Source organism: Halichoerus grypus, chromosome 5 (genome assembly GCF_964656455.1).
Source record: "Halichoerus grypus chromosome 5, mHalGry1.hap1.1, whole genome shotgun sequence".
NCBI classification, from domain to species: domain Eukaryota; kingdom Metazoa; phylum Chordata; class Mammalia; order Carnivora; family Phocidae; genus Halichoerus; species Halichoerus grypus.
Window position 1 is genome coordinate 166,456,744 of NC_135716.1, and position 17,999 is coordinate 166,474,742.

The 17,999-nt window shown below is 41.2% G+C and overlaps 1 protein-coding gene and 1 long non-coding RNA gene across 9 annotated transcripts in view; one reads left to right on the top strand and one right to left on the bottom strand.

The window, feature by feature from the left end:
* Positions 1-11,932, bottom strand: part of PHACTR4 (phosphatase and actin regulator 4) — a 102,614-nt gene extending 90,682 nt beyond the window's left edge. For 4 of the 8 annotated variants that reach the window (XM_078073560.1, XM_078073555.1, XM_078073565.1 and 1 more), the window contains exon 1: positions 11,789-11,932. The gene's annotated coding sequence lies outside the window, so the exon portion shown is untranslated. Of the gene's footprint in view, positions 1-846; positions 1,542-11,731 lie in introns of those variants that run through there. The other 4 variants (XM_078073559.1, XM_078073554.1, XM_078073562.1 and 1 more) reach the window with 2 other exon arrangements.
* LOC144381957 (uncharacterized) lies at positions 11,919-17,724 on the top strand. The gene is made up of 3 exons (XR_013448307.1): positions 11,919-12,032; positions 14,942-15,047; positions 16,072-17,724. It is a non-coding gene; the product is annotated as an uncharacterized LOC144381957 (long non-coding RNA).
* The last annotated feature ends 275 nt before the right edge of the window (positions 17,725-17,999 follow it).

The window sequence follows — 17,999 nt, forward strand, 5'->3', positions numbered from 1 at the left end:
ACTGTCTTTTTACTTCTAGTATTGGCTCAACCGGTACACCCAACAATATCTCAAAAAGTATATATCCTGGGATGCCTGGGTGGCTCAGTCAGTTAGGCGTCTGCCTGCAGTTTGGGTCATGATCCCAGGGTCCTGGGATCGAGTCCCGCATTGGGCTCCCTGCTCAGCGGGAATCTGCTTCTCCCTCTGCCTCTGCCTGCCACTCCCACTGCTCGTGCTCTCTCTCTCTGACAAATGAATAAATAAAATCTTAAAAAAAAAGAAATATCTTTAAAAAAAAAAAAGTATATATCCTGCTAGGGAAAATTATATATTCTTGGTATACTCATTTATATCTGTATTTACAACCTGAGTCTATCCTGGACACTCAAAATGAAACAAAGAATGAAAGCTATTAGTGATGTGACAGGAAAAAATTTTTGTCTTTTAAAGTCTGTTCAAAAAAAGTTACACTTAGGAAATGCTTATTTTTAAGCACTATCAACATCTAACATATTACTTAAGGGTAAAGCCTTCAAAATGAGACTAGGGCCACCTGGGTGGCTCACTCCGTTAAGTGTCCAACTCTTGATGTCAGCTCGGGTCTTGATCTCAGGGTTGTGAGTTCAAGCCCCGTGTTGGGCTCCACACTGGGTGTGGAGCCTACTTAAAAAAAAAAAAATGGGACTAATATCCCCTTTCAAGAAAAAACCTCCTCCTCCTAGTTAAACTAAGAGGCATGAATCAGCTCTTTAAAATAGAGGTGTGGCTCACTGATAATCAAAAGTATTCTCAAGGAATGTCTTAGTGAATTACAAAGGACATTATTTTCAGGAAAAACACCAATCTCAGAAAGGGTGATCTTACCTTTCAAGATGTGCAGATCAGAATTAATCCTATTATTTCTTCTCCTGAAATAATTGGAACTAAATCTGGGCTTCAGGCAATTAAGGTTTCTTGTTAATAGGTGAAGTTTGTTACATATATCTAAATGGTGTTAGAAATCTAGCAAAAATGATCTGTCGAAAGATGGACTTAAATAGACTTTAAAAAAATAGTTTCATGTATGTCTGGATCATAGTGATACCAAGTATAAATATCTCATGAAAGAATACTTAGGGTCATTATTTGCAGGAATTTAATGTGGCATAATTGATGTTTAGGAGGTTAACCCTTTTAATCTCTTCTAGTTAAAAGGAAGAAGTTGCTCAACAACTGCTCTTTGATATTTTCCTTTCTATTCTGCCCTCCAAAATCACTAGCAAATACGAAAATATTTTATTTATCAAATCCCCTAAAGCTTTTATTATTCATTCCTTAACACCAATGTCCTAAAGATAGTTAAATGCTTGCTTTTCAACTTCATTCCAATGGTGCCTTTCCTGCAGAGAGTTAAGAGGCTAGAGGGAAGCTTCTGATTGCTACAAAATAAACTTTCTTCTTTCTGTAAGGACAAAGAGGAGATAGTTTAAAAAATACAAAGAAATAAGCCAGACACAAAAAGACAAGTATTACATGATTCCACTTATATGAGACACCTAGAGTAGGCAAATTTATAGAGACACAAAGTAGAATAAAGGTTACCAGGGGCTGAGAGGGGAAGGCATTGGGAGTTAGTATTGATTGGGTGGAATTTCAGTTTGGGATGATGGAAAAGTTTTGGAAATGGATAGTAGTGATGGCTGCACAATGTTGTGAATGTTCTTAATGCCACTGAATTGTACACTTAAAAAAGGTTAACATGGTAAATTTTACACAATTAAAAAAATATTAAATGTGCAATGATTACCGTAGTTGCAAACAAACAGACTTATTTATCTTATGCCACAGATTGCAAAGATATATTTAACAGAATGGTCCTTATTGTCCTGTGGCCACAGTGAAAGGACAAAGACTTCTCCCAATTACAAAAAAGATGGGTTCCAGAAGCCAGTTATCTCTTACCTAATTTTATATAAGCATTAGGGTGTGCAAGAATGTTAGAAAAATTCCCAAACTTATTGGTATCACCAGTAGATAAGAGGCACTGTGTCATCTCTTAATACATAAAGCAAAAACACACCCATATCCTGAAACCTAACGCTTTCCCTCAAATTTAAACTCAGAGGAAGGAACAGGAGGCAAAGTTGGGTGTGTATAAGTAAAAGGAAATGGAAAGTACTCTTCACACTCTGTGACTTGTCCTATAAAGTTACTCTCAGTATCTACTGAAAGCGTTTTTTAGTTATTTATTTTTTTTAAGATGTTATTTATTTGAGAGAGAGAGCAAGTGAGCACACAATCAGGGGGAGTGGCAGAAGGAGAGAGAGGGAGATGCAGACTTCCCGCTGACCAGGGAGCCTGATGTGGGGCTCGATTCAGGACCCTGGGATCATGACCTGAGCTGAAGGCAGATGCTTAACTGACTGAGCCACCCAGGTGTCCCTGAAAGTGTTTTTTAATAGGTATTTAGCCATGAGGGAAGGGAAGAAGAGTTAAGTCTCCCTTAGGAATTCTCCCTCTTTCTACTTGTCACTCACTGGAGGGAGAGGAGGGAGTGTGTCAGGGCTCCACTTTTTAATCTTATTTAATAAACAAGCAACCCACCCAAAGAACAACTATTTCTCTATGAACCTTATTCTGAGGTAAATAAGAATGGAATACATCATCAACACTAGTGTGAAAAAGATACTTTGTTATTTTTTAAATAACCTGATCCCTTATTGGAGTGAAGATTTTTAATTTCTAGTGACCTAGGTGGATATTAGTAACTCAAGATGAAAAAGAACACTTTAGTGTCTTCCAAAGCTCAAAATGTCCTCACAAAACAACTGCTACTAGAAATAACTGGATAGCATTATGAAAAAAATTAACTTAGAATAGCATTTTTATCCCACACATTAAAATTAATTTTTCCAAAAGTTAAAAAAAGACTAACAGAAACAGAAGTTGAAAAATTCATAAAGCATTTAATCCACCTAAGAAGAAATAATTTTCTAATGATGGAAGAAATACAAGGAAAAAAAAAAGAAATACAAGAAATTACAAAGGAAACAGTGAATGACTACAGCATGAAGGTTTCTGTCAAAAATAAGAGGACTGGCTCAGCTGGAAAAGCATGCAATTCTTGAGTTCGAGCCCCAAGTTGGGTGTAGAGATTACTTAAAAATAAAAAATCTTTGGGGCGCCTGGGTGGCTCACTCGTTAAGCGTCTGCCTTCGGCTCAGGTCATGATCCCAGGGTCCTGGGACTGAGACCCGCATCAGGTTCCCTGCTCCGCGGGAAGCCTGCTTCTCCCTCTCCCACTCCCACTGCTGTGTTCCCTCTCTCACTGTCTGTCTCTCTCTGTCAAATAAATAAATCAATCTTTAAAAAATAAATAAAAAATAAAAAATCTTTAAAAAAATGAAATAAAAACAAATACCACAGACCAGGGGAAATCTTTCAATAAACTTTGAAAATAAATTAATATCTGTAATAAAAGGCTTACAAAAGCATCTAAGACCATAAAGACCTAAACAGACAAATGAGCAGAAGAACAAAACTTACAGTCATAGGAATAAATGTTTGACTTTCCCTAATAATTTAAATGTTAAAATGGTTATGTGTCAACTCTATTCAAAAAATTTTAAGGTTAAGGGCGCCTGGGTGGTTCAGTTGGTTAAGCGACTGCCTTGGCTCAGGTCATGATCCCGGTGTCCCAGGATGGAATCCTGCATCGGGCTCCCTGCTCAGCAGGGAGTCTGCTTCTCCCTCAGACCCTGCCCCCTCTCCTGCTCTCTCTCTCACTCAGACAAATAAAATCTTTAAAAAAATAAAAATAAAAAAATTTTAAGGTTAAAACAATAATTATGTATCATTTAGAACTATTAAACTGGAAATATATTTATTTTAAAATATTAAAATCCATTATTAACAAGGTAGGTTGTGAATAAACAAGTACTGTAAACTGTTAATGGCACTGCAAATTAGGATACTGGTGTTAGCAAACAGTTTGGTAATACCAATCAAGAGCTAAATATTCATATTTGCTGATCCAGTAATTTCATTTTTTTTTTAAGATGAAAAGTTGTTTTGTTTTGTTTTTAAAGATTTTATTTATTTGACAGAGAGAGAGCGCAAGCACAAGCAGGGGGAGCTGTAGGCAGGGGAGAAGCAGGCTCCCAGCTGAGCAAGGAACCTGATGGTGGGGCTCAATTCCAGAACCCTGGGATCATGTCCTGAGCCGAAGGCAGCCGCTTAACCGGTGGCTCAGTCAGTTAAGTGGCTGCCTTCGGCTCAGGACATGATCCCAGTCTCCTGGGATCAAGTCCCGTATCGGGCTCCCTGCTCAGCGGGAAGCCTGCTTCTCCCTCTCACTCTGCCGCTCCCCATGGCTTGTGCTCTCTTGCTCTCTCTCTCTCTCAAGTAAATAAATAAAGATTTTATTTATTTTTAGAGAGAGAGAGAGAGTGTACATGCGAGATCGAGCGGGGGGGAGGGGCAAACGGAGAGGGAGAGAGAATCTTAAGCTGACTCTGGCTGAATGGGGGAATGTGGAGCCCTCTGCTGGAACTGGGCTCAATCTCACAACCCTAAGATCGTTACGTGAGCCTAAATCAGGAGTCGGACACTCACTCAACTGACTGAGCCAATCAGGCACCCCCCAGTAATTTTATTTTAAAAGAAAAAAGTTACACATACAAAGACCTATGTGGCAGCATTATTTGTAATAATTAAACAAATTAAAACCCACACCACAGCAATCTTTAATTCAGTTTATTTCCATAAACACGTACTGCTTAGTAGGGAGAATAAAGAGGTCAACTAAAGAGGGAAAAGTGCCCTGCAGAGACATGGTCAAAGTGCTCTGGGATCACTCAAGGTAAGGGAGAATCATTAATCTTTTACACCAGTTTTTGATACTGTATTTCCTACCAAAGTGCAAAGGAGAGAGTGAGCAGCTGGGTAGAAAGAATCGAGTACACTGGTAATGAACTAGATGGCATGTGCAGGCTAAAGGTAGGGAAGTGGAGTTCTCTCTAGAAGACTGAATATGTTGAGTTCCACCTGAATCAGCCATCCACAGAGGAAACAAACAAACCAAGCAACTGCACTTAAGTTCTGTCAGACAATCATAAGATTGTTATCTATCCTTAAATGAAATACAGTCAACATTTATCTAAAAAATACTCCTGGAAATGTGGCTAACAAGTTCACATTTGAAAGAATAAATGTAGAGAATTTTAACAATGGAGTATTTTGGTCACAGATTTGATTCAAGATTAGATTTGAATTGAAATGTTTACCTAACAAAAACACCCAGCAACATCATATACTACAAATAAATTTCTAAATCAGTGCACTGACAGTTCATACCCTGAGAGATTTCCCTGCCACTCAGTACACCTGAGTAGAAGGATGCACTTGAAACCAGTGCCCCGTCTCCTACAGCACTGATGACAATACCACTTTTTCCTTTGCCAGGTATAGTAATATATTTTCTCATACTTATTAAACACTCTACAGTTTACAAAGACCTCTCACACACATTATCTCATCTCACACCCCTAAAGAAATGGTCATTATCCCTATTTTATAGATGAGGAAACTAAAGTTTAAGGAGGTTAGCTGACTTGGATATTCACAGCGACAATGTGATAGAGCTAGAACTAGAACCCAGGTCTTCAGACTCCAAAGACAGGAAATGTATTATATTGAGTAAATGGGTCAGAGCTTTCAGATGGTCAAAACCAACACCTGGCATTTTAAACATAATAGAGAAGTTAAACTGAAAACCAAGGCTGAATCTGAAAGCTATAGAGTTTCAATCACCTCTTCCCTAAAAATCAAACAGACACTAAACACACTTCCTCTCCTAAAATCCCCTGGAATGTTTTTGGTGGCAAATCATAAAATCCTAGAATTTGAGAGACCAACTAATCCAGGGCACTCTATTAAGAAATGAGAAAATTGAAGCACAAGGCTTGTGACCTGCTCAGAGATGGCAGCACCAAAGCATTTTTTTTATTTTTATTTTTTTAAGATTGTATTTATTTGCTTGACAGAGAGAGACAGCGAGAGAGGGAACACAAGCAGGGGGAGTGGGAGAGGGAGAAGCAGGCTTCCCGCTGAGCAGGGAGCCCGATGCAGGGCTGGATCCCAGGACCCTGAGATCATGACCTGAGCTGAAGGCAGTCGCTTAACCAACTGAGCCACCCAGGCGCCCCGGCACCAAAGCCTTTTATGACAATATAGTGTGTTTTCTTCTAAGGCCCATATCGACAGTATTCAAGAGATGCTGCTTTGCTGAGAATGTAGGAGACAGAATGTGTGGACTAGTGGAAAATTCATGTCTGACCTCAGCTAGCCTTAACTGCTATCTGGTAGCCCTCTCCCTCATCTTTGGTTGGCTCCCTTACCTTTTCCACAACTGCTATTCCAAAACACTCTATCTAGCCTTTTATCATTCCGCAGATAACTTAACCCCTTCCTTCTTAAAGGAAGATAAATAAGAGGTCATTAGACATTAACAAACCTTATAAGGCAGAAATTGTGATCCTGAGCTTTGCAGTCAAAATGTATCTGGATTCCAGATCTCTTCCATTACTTATATGTGAAGTTAATGTCTCTGAGCCATAATTTCTTCAACTGTCAAATGGCAATGCCCACCCACTCCACAGAACTTTTACACTGAAAAGTGTAAAAGTGGGTAGCTCAGTCGGTCAAGCGTCTGCCTTCGGCTCAGGTCATGATCCCAGGGTCCTGGGATCGAGTCCCACATCGGGCTCCCTGCTCAGCGGGAAGCCTGCTTCTCCCACTGCCTGCCGCTCCCCCTGCTTGTGTTCCCTCTCTCGCTGTGTCTCTCTCTCTCTCTGTCAAATAAATAAATAAAATCTTAAAAAAAAAAAAAAAAAAAGTATCTGGGTGCCTGGCTGGCTCAGTCTGTGAAGTATGCGATTCTTGATCTTGGGGTCGTGAGTTTGAGCCCCACACTGGGTATAGAGCTTACTTAAAAAAAAAAAAAAGTACCTAGATCAGTGTACAGGGTAAGTGGCTGGTGACCACTCCAATTTCAGTTCCCATCTCCATCACTTCCAAACACATCTCCCTCCATCCTTTCTTCATGTTTCCCTTTCAAGGCTCACCTCTCCATGAGCTTTCGATTTTATCTCCTTCCAGGGCTTCTTTATCATCTCCCTTTTCTCTTGTGCCGATCTTCAATATCTGCCTCTCTGCTGGCTCCTTTTCCTTCACCTTCCAACATGTCAAATCTCTCCCATCTTTTAAAATCAAATCAAACAAAAAGGCCCTCAAAATCCAACTCTTCTAACACTTAACTCTAAGTTATCTCTCCTAAATGCTCTAACCTATCCTAAAGACAGCAAGCAATTATCTTTCAAAACAGATCAGATTATGTCAAGTACCTGCTCTAAAAAGCTTCGATGATTTAACAATTCCCTAATCATAAAGCCTGAACTCCTTAGCAAAGCATTTTGAATCCTTCTCAGCACCTGGCCTCAACCTTTCCTTTCACCAGCCACTGTATTCTTCAACTACTCAACCCCAGGGGTCTAGAGACCCCCTAAGTATTCTATAACCTTCTAAAATTATATGCATGTTTGCGTATGTGCAGTTGTCTGGGTGAAAATCCATTGCTCTTTTCAAATTTCCAACAGGGGGCTCTGAACTGAAAAATGTTAAAAACCAACTGCAAAACCCTCTTAGCTATAACACACTCCTCACTCTTTCCCAGACACACACCTTACACTTTTGTACATCCACTCCTATGCCAAACTGCTTCCTCTGGCTGATCAGGGGCAGTGATGGCTGGGGGAGTCAGGCTGGAATAACCTTAATAGTAACAGTTCTACTGGATGAATTCTTATTCATCCCTCAAGAACAAGCTCCAAGGGGCACCTGGGTGGCTCAATTGGTTAAGCAACTGCCTTCGGCTCAGGTCATGATCCTGGAGTCCCGGGATCGAGTTCCGCATCGGGCTCCCTGCTCAGCGGGGAGTCTGCTTCTCCCTCTGACCCTCTCCCTCTCATGTGCTCTCTCTCTCTCATTCTCTCTTTCAAATAAATAAATAAAAAATCTTAAAAAAAAAAAAAAAAAACAAGCTCCAAAATCACTTCATCTGTAATGCCTTCCTTCACAGTCTACCAAAACAGAATCACTCTGTCCCTTTCCTAGACTGTAACACAGCTCTACTGAACACTTACCACAGTAAGGGGTTGGAATGTTGTAAGCTTTTCAAGGCAGAGGCTCAATACCTTAACATCTTTGTACCTCCAGAACATAATCCAGATCCTAGCACACAATGGGCAAAACAAAAATCGGCTGAATAAAAGAACCATTTATGGCACTGCATTTGTGTTCTGGTATTCTCCACAACTGCCCCTGCCCACTTTTGTTACTCATTCAACAAACATTTATAAAATTCCAACCAAATACCTGGACCTATGCAGTAAACAGTAAGGATACAGACTAGGACACAGTCCTTGCCATTAACACCTTTAACTGTGACAATACAGAACAAATTTAAGGGGCTTATTTGATGAGTGCATAAAAGGTTATGATGGCCCATGTGAAGACGTGATTATCAGTCACAGAATGTCTTACAAGGAGACATCACACTCTCTTAGGCCAGAGAATCTACTCGTTCTCTTTGTCTCTTTCTTTATAAACAATCTTCTTCCAATGCTCCTTTTCCTTTTCTAAAGAGTATAATATGACCAAATACCCTACTCCTGGAAATAATTCCAAAATAATTCCACAGATTGAGCAGGAATGATTATCCCCATGTTAAAGATGAGAAAACTGGGGCGCCTGGGTGGCTCAGTCGTTAAGCGTCTGCCTTCGGCTCAGGTCATGATCTCAGGGTCCTGGCATCGAGCCCCGCATCGGGCTCCCTGCTCCGCGGGAAGCCTGCTTCTCCCTCTCCGCCTCCCCCTGCTTGTGTTCCCTCTCTCGCTGTGTCTCTCTCTGTCAAATAAATAAATAAAATCTTTAAAAAAAAAAAAAAAAAAAAGATGAGAAAACTAACCTTCAAAGAGGTCACTGCTCAAGGTTGCACATGAGAGAGGATTTTATTTAGTACTTATTTACTGTCTGACTCCCCCCAACCACCACCACCCCTAATCAGTCAGTAAGCCCCAAGAAGGAAGACTTTTGTTTTCACTGCCTTGTCCTCAGGATCTGATTCATGCATTTCAAGGAATCTGATTCCAGTGTCTAGAACACAATAGGCTTTCAATAATTATACGTTGATTGAATGAATGGATGAATTGATTCCAAAATAAAGCAGACCAACAGCAAAACTCACAGTTCCTTCCCATCGTGATGGCTTAATAAGAGATTTAAAACAGGCTTCTACTAGTTAGAAAGACTAGAGCAATTGTATTGACTCAATTCCATTGGCATGTTATGCATTTTACCTAAGAAGAATTTAAGTAAAGGAGGTGAAGTAAGTTTCTATTTCTGATGTCACATTCATGGCATGTACTGACATAAAGCCAAGATTTAACTGCAGGTTTGAAACTGATTAAAATTAGTTTTTATGAAAAGCATTTTCTTGAGTCTTGACACTGGCTAGAAAAGTATCTCACTTTCAGTTATTTCTTCAATGTTAGTTCCAGCAGCCAAAACTGCTGTACTGATGTTCTCCAACATATTTGTTTAAAAACCTTTAAGCAGAGATTAGTCAAAACTTTTTAGTCATTATTAGACAAAACCACAGCCCAGTTACTCACCACTATTCCACTCCCAGGGCTCCATAAAATTGCCACTGGTCTGAAGCACAAGGCAATCACCATCAAACATACCATCAAACAAGGTGATGGGACCAACATTAAATATGATTTATGGTGTAGTATGACACTGTTTATGTTCTAGAAACTCCTGTTCCTTATAAATCACTTTGCTCTGATTAGAAAGTATTTCCATTATTTTTCTCCAATATTTAAATTTCAATAAATCATAAACTGTTGGTGGTGGTGTGATGAGTAACTCAATAGGTATGAAGTAATGAAAAGAACACTGGCCTGGAGTATAGTTTACTATGTCCTATCTAGGTTAATTGTGTGACCTTGGGAAAGTCACTTAACATTTTAGAGGCTGTGAATTTAACATTTATCAGCTACAAAATGAGAAACACCACCTCACAGAACTGTAGTGAGAAATTACATAATATATATGATGAGCTGTTTTCAAAAAATAACACTAATAGCAATGTCATGTTTGAACAAATAACAGCCAGTCATTAGCAACTACTGTTTTTAGATTATTTTTAAAACTTCTAGAGCAATTCTGTGGATGTTTCTTCAAAACACAGCCAGGAAAACAACCAATCCCTACTCACTGCTGGATTAAAAACTGAAGAAAAACTGCATTAAAGACCTCCATCCCTGTACAATATTACCAACACAATCTGGGATTCCCAGAGTATATCACTTCCATTATGAGATACCAACATAATAAAGTACATACAATAGGCTTTATTTTATTTGACAACTTGACTAGGGAGGGAATTTAACCTATATAACGTTAATAACCTGCCCTGATTCATGTAAAGGGGTCCTGGCTGTCCTCATTTCAGGCACTTGAAATACTAATTATTTTTCAAAAGGAGTGTCCACACTGGTGTTCAGAAAGCTTTGCTTTATGCTGAATCTAGCAATGCAGTCGTCCAATGGAACATACATTAAGTCACCACTATCTAACAAAATTTTGTTAAATCCACACACTTCACCGGTTTCAATAAGAATCTACTACTATCTCTCCTCCTTCAAACTGGCTTCATTCCCATTACTTGGTGAACTAGTCTCTTTGTTGCTTTCTAGAAGCAACTAGGTTTCTGGTTTCCCTATAAGGCGGATCCTTCTGTTAATGGACATTTTCTTCCAACTTTTTGTTTCGAGCAGAAGAAATAAAAGGATTGGCGGGTCCGAGGGGCAAGGAACTGGGTGGCTGGATGAAGTCCTGCAGCTTTCCTCTGCATGCAATGAATGAAAAGACTGCTCCGTGCCCTATAAATCACCTTCTCTCCTCCGAGATTCAAGAAGTGTGTGAACCTCAACCGCACTGGTTCTTTGGTTCCCTGATCACAGCTGCAACCTATACACACACGGCAGCAAATTCGGTCCCTTCCCAGTTTCCCGGGGAGGGAGCTCACTTCTTTTCCACAGGCCCATCCCCCTACCGAGAAAAACGCCTGGAGACTCGTGCCCCGAAGCCGCGCGGGGCTGACGTTTCAGTTAGACAATAACCTCAAGGGTTTTCAACAGAAACTCCGTCTGCCACTGCCTGGCTCCGAGCCTCCGCTCGGCCCAGCCGGGATGCCGAGGTCCGATGGAGGACGCGGGGGGGGGGGGGGGGGTTGAAAAATGGACTTTGACCTGATCCGGTTACCGTAACCGGATCCTCAGAGACCCGTCCCCATTAGGGACGGCCCGGCGGGCTCCCCGGAGGAGGCGACTTCACGCACGGGCACAAAGGGGCAGCCCAGACAAAAGGGCCCCGCCAAGTCGAGGGGGGCGGAGAGGGCCAGCCAGCGCGGGACGCACTACAGGCGGAGAAACCACGGCGGGACCGTTGTGGGAGGGCGGAGAAGGAGGCGGCGGCCACGGCCCAACCCGCCCCGCCCTGGCCCGACCCCACCGCAGCTCCGGCCGTTACCCCAGCCCGGACCGCGACCTCCTCGCGGAGCCAAGAACGCAGCCGGAGCCTAAGAGGCGCTCGCAGCCAGACCCCCCGCACTTCCCGCTCACTTTCCCTTGTTCCTCGAGCTCACCCGGGTGGCCGCCGCCGCCTCCTCAGACTCCACAGTAGTTTCCCCCGGAAATCCTACCTGGCCCGCCGGCCGCCTGGCTGCAGCCAGAGCCTTCGGCCCCGGGAGGGGGAGCGGGCCGGACAGTGAGGGGTAGGAAGTGCCGCCGCGGGTGCTCACGGGACTTGTAGTCTTCAGCAAGGGCCAGCTGCGTCGCGGGCCGGACAAGATGGCGGGACCCCCTATAGTCCTCTGCTCTCCGGGCTGTCAGCTAGCTCTACACGGCCTCTTTGGGCATGCGCCACCCGCTGCCTGCGCCCTGCGGGTAGGACTTGGGCACCTTTCCCGATACCGAGAGGGCAAAGGTCTTTGGACTTGGGAGGATAGAATTGAGTACTCGGCGGCAGGCAGTGCCTAAGGAAGGAGCTGATGTAAGCGTGTTTTAGATAACTGTGTCCAGTCCCTGTCTGGTCAAATTTCATTTATAATTTCTGCAAAAGAAGAAAACTATTCAGGGCCAGTTTGAAGTACAAAAACTTAGAAGTAAGTCATCCTCAATTTGTGCATAAGGAAGAAACCCAGGAATCTTTTTTTTTTTTTTTTTAAGATTTTATTTATTTGCGAGAGAGAGAATGAGAGACAGAGAGCATGAGAGGGAGGAGGGTCAGAGGGAGAAGCAGACTCCCTGCTGAGCAGGGAGCCTGACGCGGGACTCGATCCCGGGACTCCAGGATCATGACCTGAGCCGAAGGCAGTCGCTTAACCAACTGAGCCACCCAGGCGCCCCACCCAGGAATCATTCTTGAAACCTCCTTCAGTCATTCTACATTCCATGTATCTCAAGTTCCATTTTCTCCACTACCGTTAGAGGAAGCCACCGTCAGTCGTCTCTTCAAGTCTCACAAGTTTCAGCCCTCGGGGCTGTCTTCCTCCAAACACCTTCCTTGCTGCACCAGAGGATCTTGCTAAATGCCAACCCCATTGTGTCACGGCCCAAATTAGACCTAAGTGTATAACCTAAAGCTGCAAAACTTCTAGAGGAAAACAGGAAAAAAATCTATGTGACCTGCAAACACATAATCCATAAAGAAAAAAAAGATAAATTTTAAGTCATCAAAATTAAAAATTTTGCTCTTAAAGACACTTATGAAAATGAAAAGCCCCCCATCAGGCTCCTTGCTCAGCGGGGAGCCTGCTTCTCCCTCTGCCTGCCGCTCCCCCTGCTTGTGCTAGCTCTAACAAATAAAATCTTAAAAAAAAAAAAAATGAAAAGGCAAGTCACACACTGGAATGAAATCGTAACAAAACCAACATGCAACAAAGGACTAATATCTAGAATGATTTCAACCCATTAAGACAAAGAAGCCAGTCTAAAAAATGATTTGAACAGACACTTTACCAAAGAAGATAAACATATGGCAAATAAACACATGAAAGATGTTAGGGAAATGCAAATTAAAACCACAATGAGATAATCTACACACCATGACTTGTAATACCAAGTGATCAAGTGTTAACAGGAATGTAGAACAAGAAGAATTATCATTCACTGTTGGTGGCATTGTAAAACGATACAACCACTTTGGAAAACAGTATTGCAGTTTCTTTAAAAATTAAATATACACCTACCATATGGTCCAACCATTACACTGTAGGTATTTACCCAAGAAAAACTCAAAGCATACATCTACATAAAGACTTGAACATGAATGTTCATAGTGGCTTTATTTGTAATAGCTAAATACTGGAAACAACTCAAATGTCCTTCAAAAGGTGAATGGATATTTATACAATGGAATATTCATCAATAATAAAAAGGAACTATTGATACACACAACAACATGATGAATCTTAATAATTATGCTGAGTGAAAGAAGCCGGACATAAAGGAGTATATTCTGTATGACTCCATTTGTATAAAATCCTAGGAAAAGCAAATTGTAGTGACAGAAAGCAGATCAGCAGTTGCCTGGGGACCCAAGAAGGCAGAGGTATGGCAGGCAGAGATTATAAAGGGGATAAGAAAACTTTTTGGGGGGCGCCTGGGTGGCTCAGTCGTGAAGCGTCTGCCTTCGGCTCAGGTCATGATCTCAGGGTCCTGGGATCGAGCCCCACATTGGGCTCCCTGCTCCGCAGGAAGCCTGCTTCTCTCTCTCCCACTCCCCCTGCTTGTGTTCCCTCTCTTGCTGTGTCTCTCTCTGTCAAATAAATAAATAAAATCTTAAAAAAAAAAAAAGATTAAAAAAAGAAAACTTTTTGGGGGTGAAGGGTATATTAATTATCTTGATCATGGTTATGGTTTCAAGACTGTATGATAAGTTTTAAATATATCAAAACTCATCAAACTGCACACTTTAAATATGTGCAATTTATTGCTCATCAATTATACTTCACTAAACCTGAAAAATAGTATAGTCAAAAAACTCTATTTTTTTTTTATTTTTATTTTTTTAAAGATTTTATTTATTTATTTGACAGAGAGAGACACAGCGAGAGAGGGAACACAAGCAGGGGGAGTGGGAGAGGGAGAAGCAGGCTTCCCGCTGAGCAGGGAGCCCGATGCGGGGCTCGATCCCAGGACCCTGGGATCATGACCCGAGCCGAAGGCAGTTGCTTAACCGACTGAGCCACCCAGGTGCCCCCAAAAAACTCTTTTAAAGAAAGAAAATCAGTGGCTTCCCAGTACCCTTAGGAAAAAAACAAATTATTGCCATTGAAGTTCTAATTGTGGAATTTCAATACCATCCATGGGGAAGGGGGTGGATACGGATGGCAATTATGAAATTCCAGGTAACTAATGATGGTGGTAACAGTAGTTGTAATAGCAGTAATAATAAGACTCCTACTTTTTCTTGAGCATCTAGGTATTTTACATATGCCTTAATTAGGATTCCCCCCAGAAAGCAGAACCAGAGCAAGTACTAGTTGCAGGTAATTTATTTGGAAGGTGGTCCCAGGGATTTAATGTGAGAGCCTGGAGTAAAACAGGAAAGAAGGAGCCAACACAAGGGTGCATAACCAAGTGAGCACTGCTGTGGGCACCTTGGGGTAGAACCTACGAAAACCATCTGAGGATTGTCTAGAATGCCTCTCAGCATGGTCACCCAAGGACTGCTCTGAGAAGCATTTATCCATTGGCTTCCATCCCCCATTAATTAGGATTACCCCAGGGAGACATCAACTCCTCTTGCATTCTGAACAGGGTTCTACCAGTGTCCTATATCTTGGTTTCAGAAAAGTTCCAGGACAGAATGCAGAAAAATGCAAGAAGAATTGAAGGCCTCACTATACTGTTTTCTGCAGCTTCAGCTAGAATCTAAAGGAAGTCTGAGAGGATGTGGTAAGGCAACAGAGGTGCCAGACCATCCCTTGCAATGCTCAGATTTGTCCATGTTCTATATTAGATCCAATTTATCACCCTGTCTTCAAGGTAATGGCTGGCAAAAAGACTCAGTGGTACTCATAACTCTTTGCAAAATGTTATGTTGCCCATATGCCTTTTGTGTCCTATAATACACTATACTCAACCATATAGATGATTCTCATAGATGATATTAAATGAAAGAAGCCAGACCAAAGGAGTATATACTGTATGATTTCACATATATAAAATAAAAAATAGGCAAAAATATTCTGTTGAAAGTCAGGATAGCAGCTACCCTTCAGGGAGGAAGAGCAGTGTCTGGAAGAAGGTGAGAGGAGGTTTCTGGATGCTGGTAAGATGGTTTTTTGATCTGGATCTGGGTGCTTGGTCCATGGGTTTCTTCAATTTGTAAAAATTCATTAATTGGGTGATATATACTTTTCTGCATGTATATTATACTCCCAACATAATTTTTTAAATGGGAAGTGGCCTGGGCCAAATCTCTTTGTCTTCTGAGAAACCAACTAACAGTAAACACTAGGGGCACCTGGGCGGTTCAGTCAGTTCAGTGTCTGGGTCTTGATCTCTGGGTGGTGAGTTCAGGCCCCGTGTTGGGTTCCATGTTGGGTGAGGAGCCTACTTAAAAAAAAAAAAAAAAAAGGAAAAGAAAGTAAACACTATTGCTAACCATTAATATTTCTGGATTTGGGGCTCATGGGCACTACTGGTGCATAATGTTAAGAGCATGGGCTCTGGCAATAAAAAAATGTTCTGCCACTCCCTATCTGTGTGCCATTGCCCAAGTTATTTAAACTGGTTAAGATTCAGTTCCCTCATTGTACAACGGTAAACACAATAGTACCTATTATACAGGTTGGTGTGATAATTAAATAAAGTAACATACATAAAGTGGCCAGCACTGTACCTGATATACATTAAGTACCCAGTAAACAATAACTGTTATAAGTAATATTAGTTTTTCTCTTTCTATTTTTATTAGGTTTCCAAGTTTTCAACAATGAACATGGACACAGGCTGCAGGTGCAAGGATGTTCATTGTAGTACTGTTTGAAATCTCAAACAAACAAAAAACTAGAGACAAGCTAAATATGCATCTACTGGAGAATGGGCAAATCAGCTGTGATGTATTCATAATATAGAATAGCACAAAGCAGTTACAGTGAATCAGTTAAAGCTACAGGGATTGACGTGGATAAAAGAAAATGTTGAGGGGGGCGCTTGGGTGGCTCAATCGGTTAAGCGTCTGCCTTCAGCTCAGGTCATGATCCTGGGGCCTTGGGGTTGAACCCCGCATCGGGCTCTCTGCTCAGCTGGGAACCTGCTTCTCCCTCTCCCTCTGCCTGCCTCTCCCCCTGCTTGTGCTCTCTCCCTCTCTCTGTCAAATAAATAAAATCTTTAAAAAAAAAAAAGAAAAGAAAATGTTGAGGGAAAATAACCAAGTTGTAGGTTATACACGGCCCAATACCATGTATATAAAATTTAAAAACATGCCAAACAACACTATATACTATTTAAGGATTTATCTATACATAATAAAAATATAAAATCATGTATGGAAATAAAATATTCAGGCAAGTGATTACTTCTTGAGGAGGGAGGAAAGAAATGGGTGAAAGAAGGGATATATTGGGGCTTAAAGCATCCCTGATATTTTATTTCTTGAAAAAGGTTTTAAGAAAAAAAGGCAAAACATTAAGATTTGACAAAGTCGGTGAGGGTACTTGGGTGTTTGTTATATAAACCTCTCTATTTTTCTATATGCTTGAAATAGTTCTCTATTTAAGAAAAACATGGAGCAGAGCAGTATGCAAAATATTCTACCCTTTTTTTTTTTTGGTAAGGAAAAACAATAACTTATTATTTCAACAACTGCTGTTATGCCATCCTGAAATCAATGGCTTTGGTGGGGAAGGAGGGAGAGAAGTATTGGTTGTTTTTTTGTTTGTTTGCTTGTTTGTTTTAAGTAAGCTCTACCCCCAGCATGGGGCCTGAGATCAAGAGTTGCATGCTCCACCAACTGAGCCAGCCAGGCACCCCTGTGTTTTGTTTTTTTTTTCTTCACATTAGTAAATTTCATTCTTTTTGGTGTTCAGTTCTGAGTCAAATGCATATACCTGTGTAACCACCACCATAATCTAGATAAGAACTATCATCACCCCGATCTGTTTTCTGTTCTTATAATTTAGCCTTTTTCATAAAGTCATATAAGTGGAATAAAACAATATGTAGCTTTTTGAGTCTGGTTGCTTTCAATTAGATAATGCATATGGGGTTGATTTGTGTTGTTGCATGTATGAGTAATTTGTTCCCTTCTATTGCTGAATAGTATCCCATTGTATTGACATACCATAGTTTGTGTCTGCATTTACCAGTTTTAGGACATTGAAATCGTTTTCCAGTTTTTGTCAATTGTAAATAAAGCTACTACAAACATTCATGTACAGATTTTGTGTAAACATAAGTTTTTATTTCTATTGGGTAAATAGCTAGGATTGGGCTTGCTGAGTTGTAAGTGTAAATCCAACATTACTAAAAACCAAAAACCAAAAAAACCCCAACAAACCCAAACTCTTTTCCAAAATGGCTGCACCATTTTGCATTTCCACCAGCAAGAATGAATTCCAGTTGCTCTGTGTGCTTATCGGTATTTGGTATTGTCAGTTTTTAACTATTCCAAATGTTTGTAGCGGTATTTCAGTGAAATCCACATTTTTCTAATTAAACTAATGATATTCAGCCTCTTTTTATGTGCTGATTCGCCATCTCTATATATTCCTTTTTTGGGGGGGTCAGGTGGGGAGTGGAGGGTTGTGGGGCCGGGGGTCAGACCAAAGAGAGAGAGACAAGCAGACTCTGTGCTGAGCATAGAGCCTGATAGGGGGCTCAATCCCATGACCTGAGCTGACA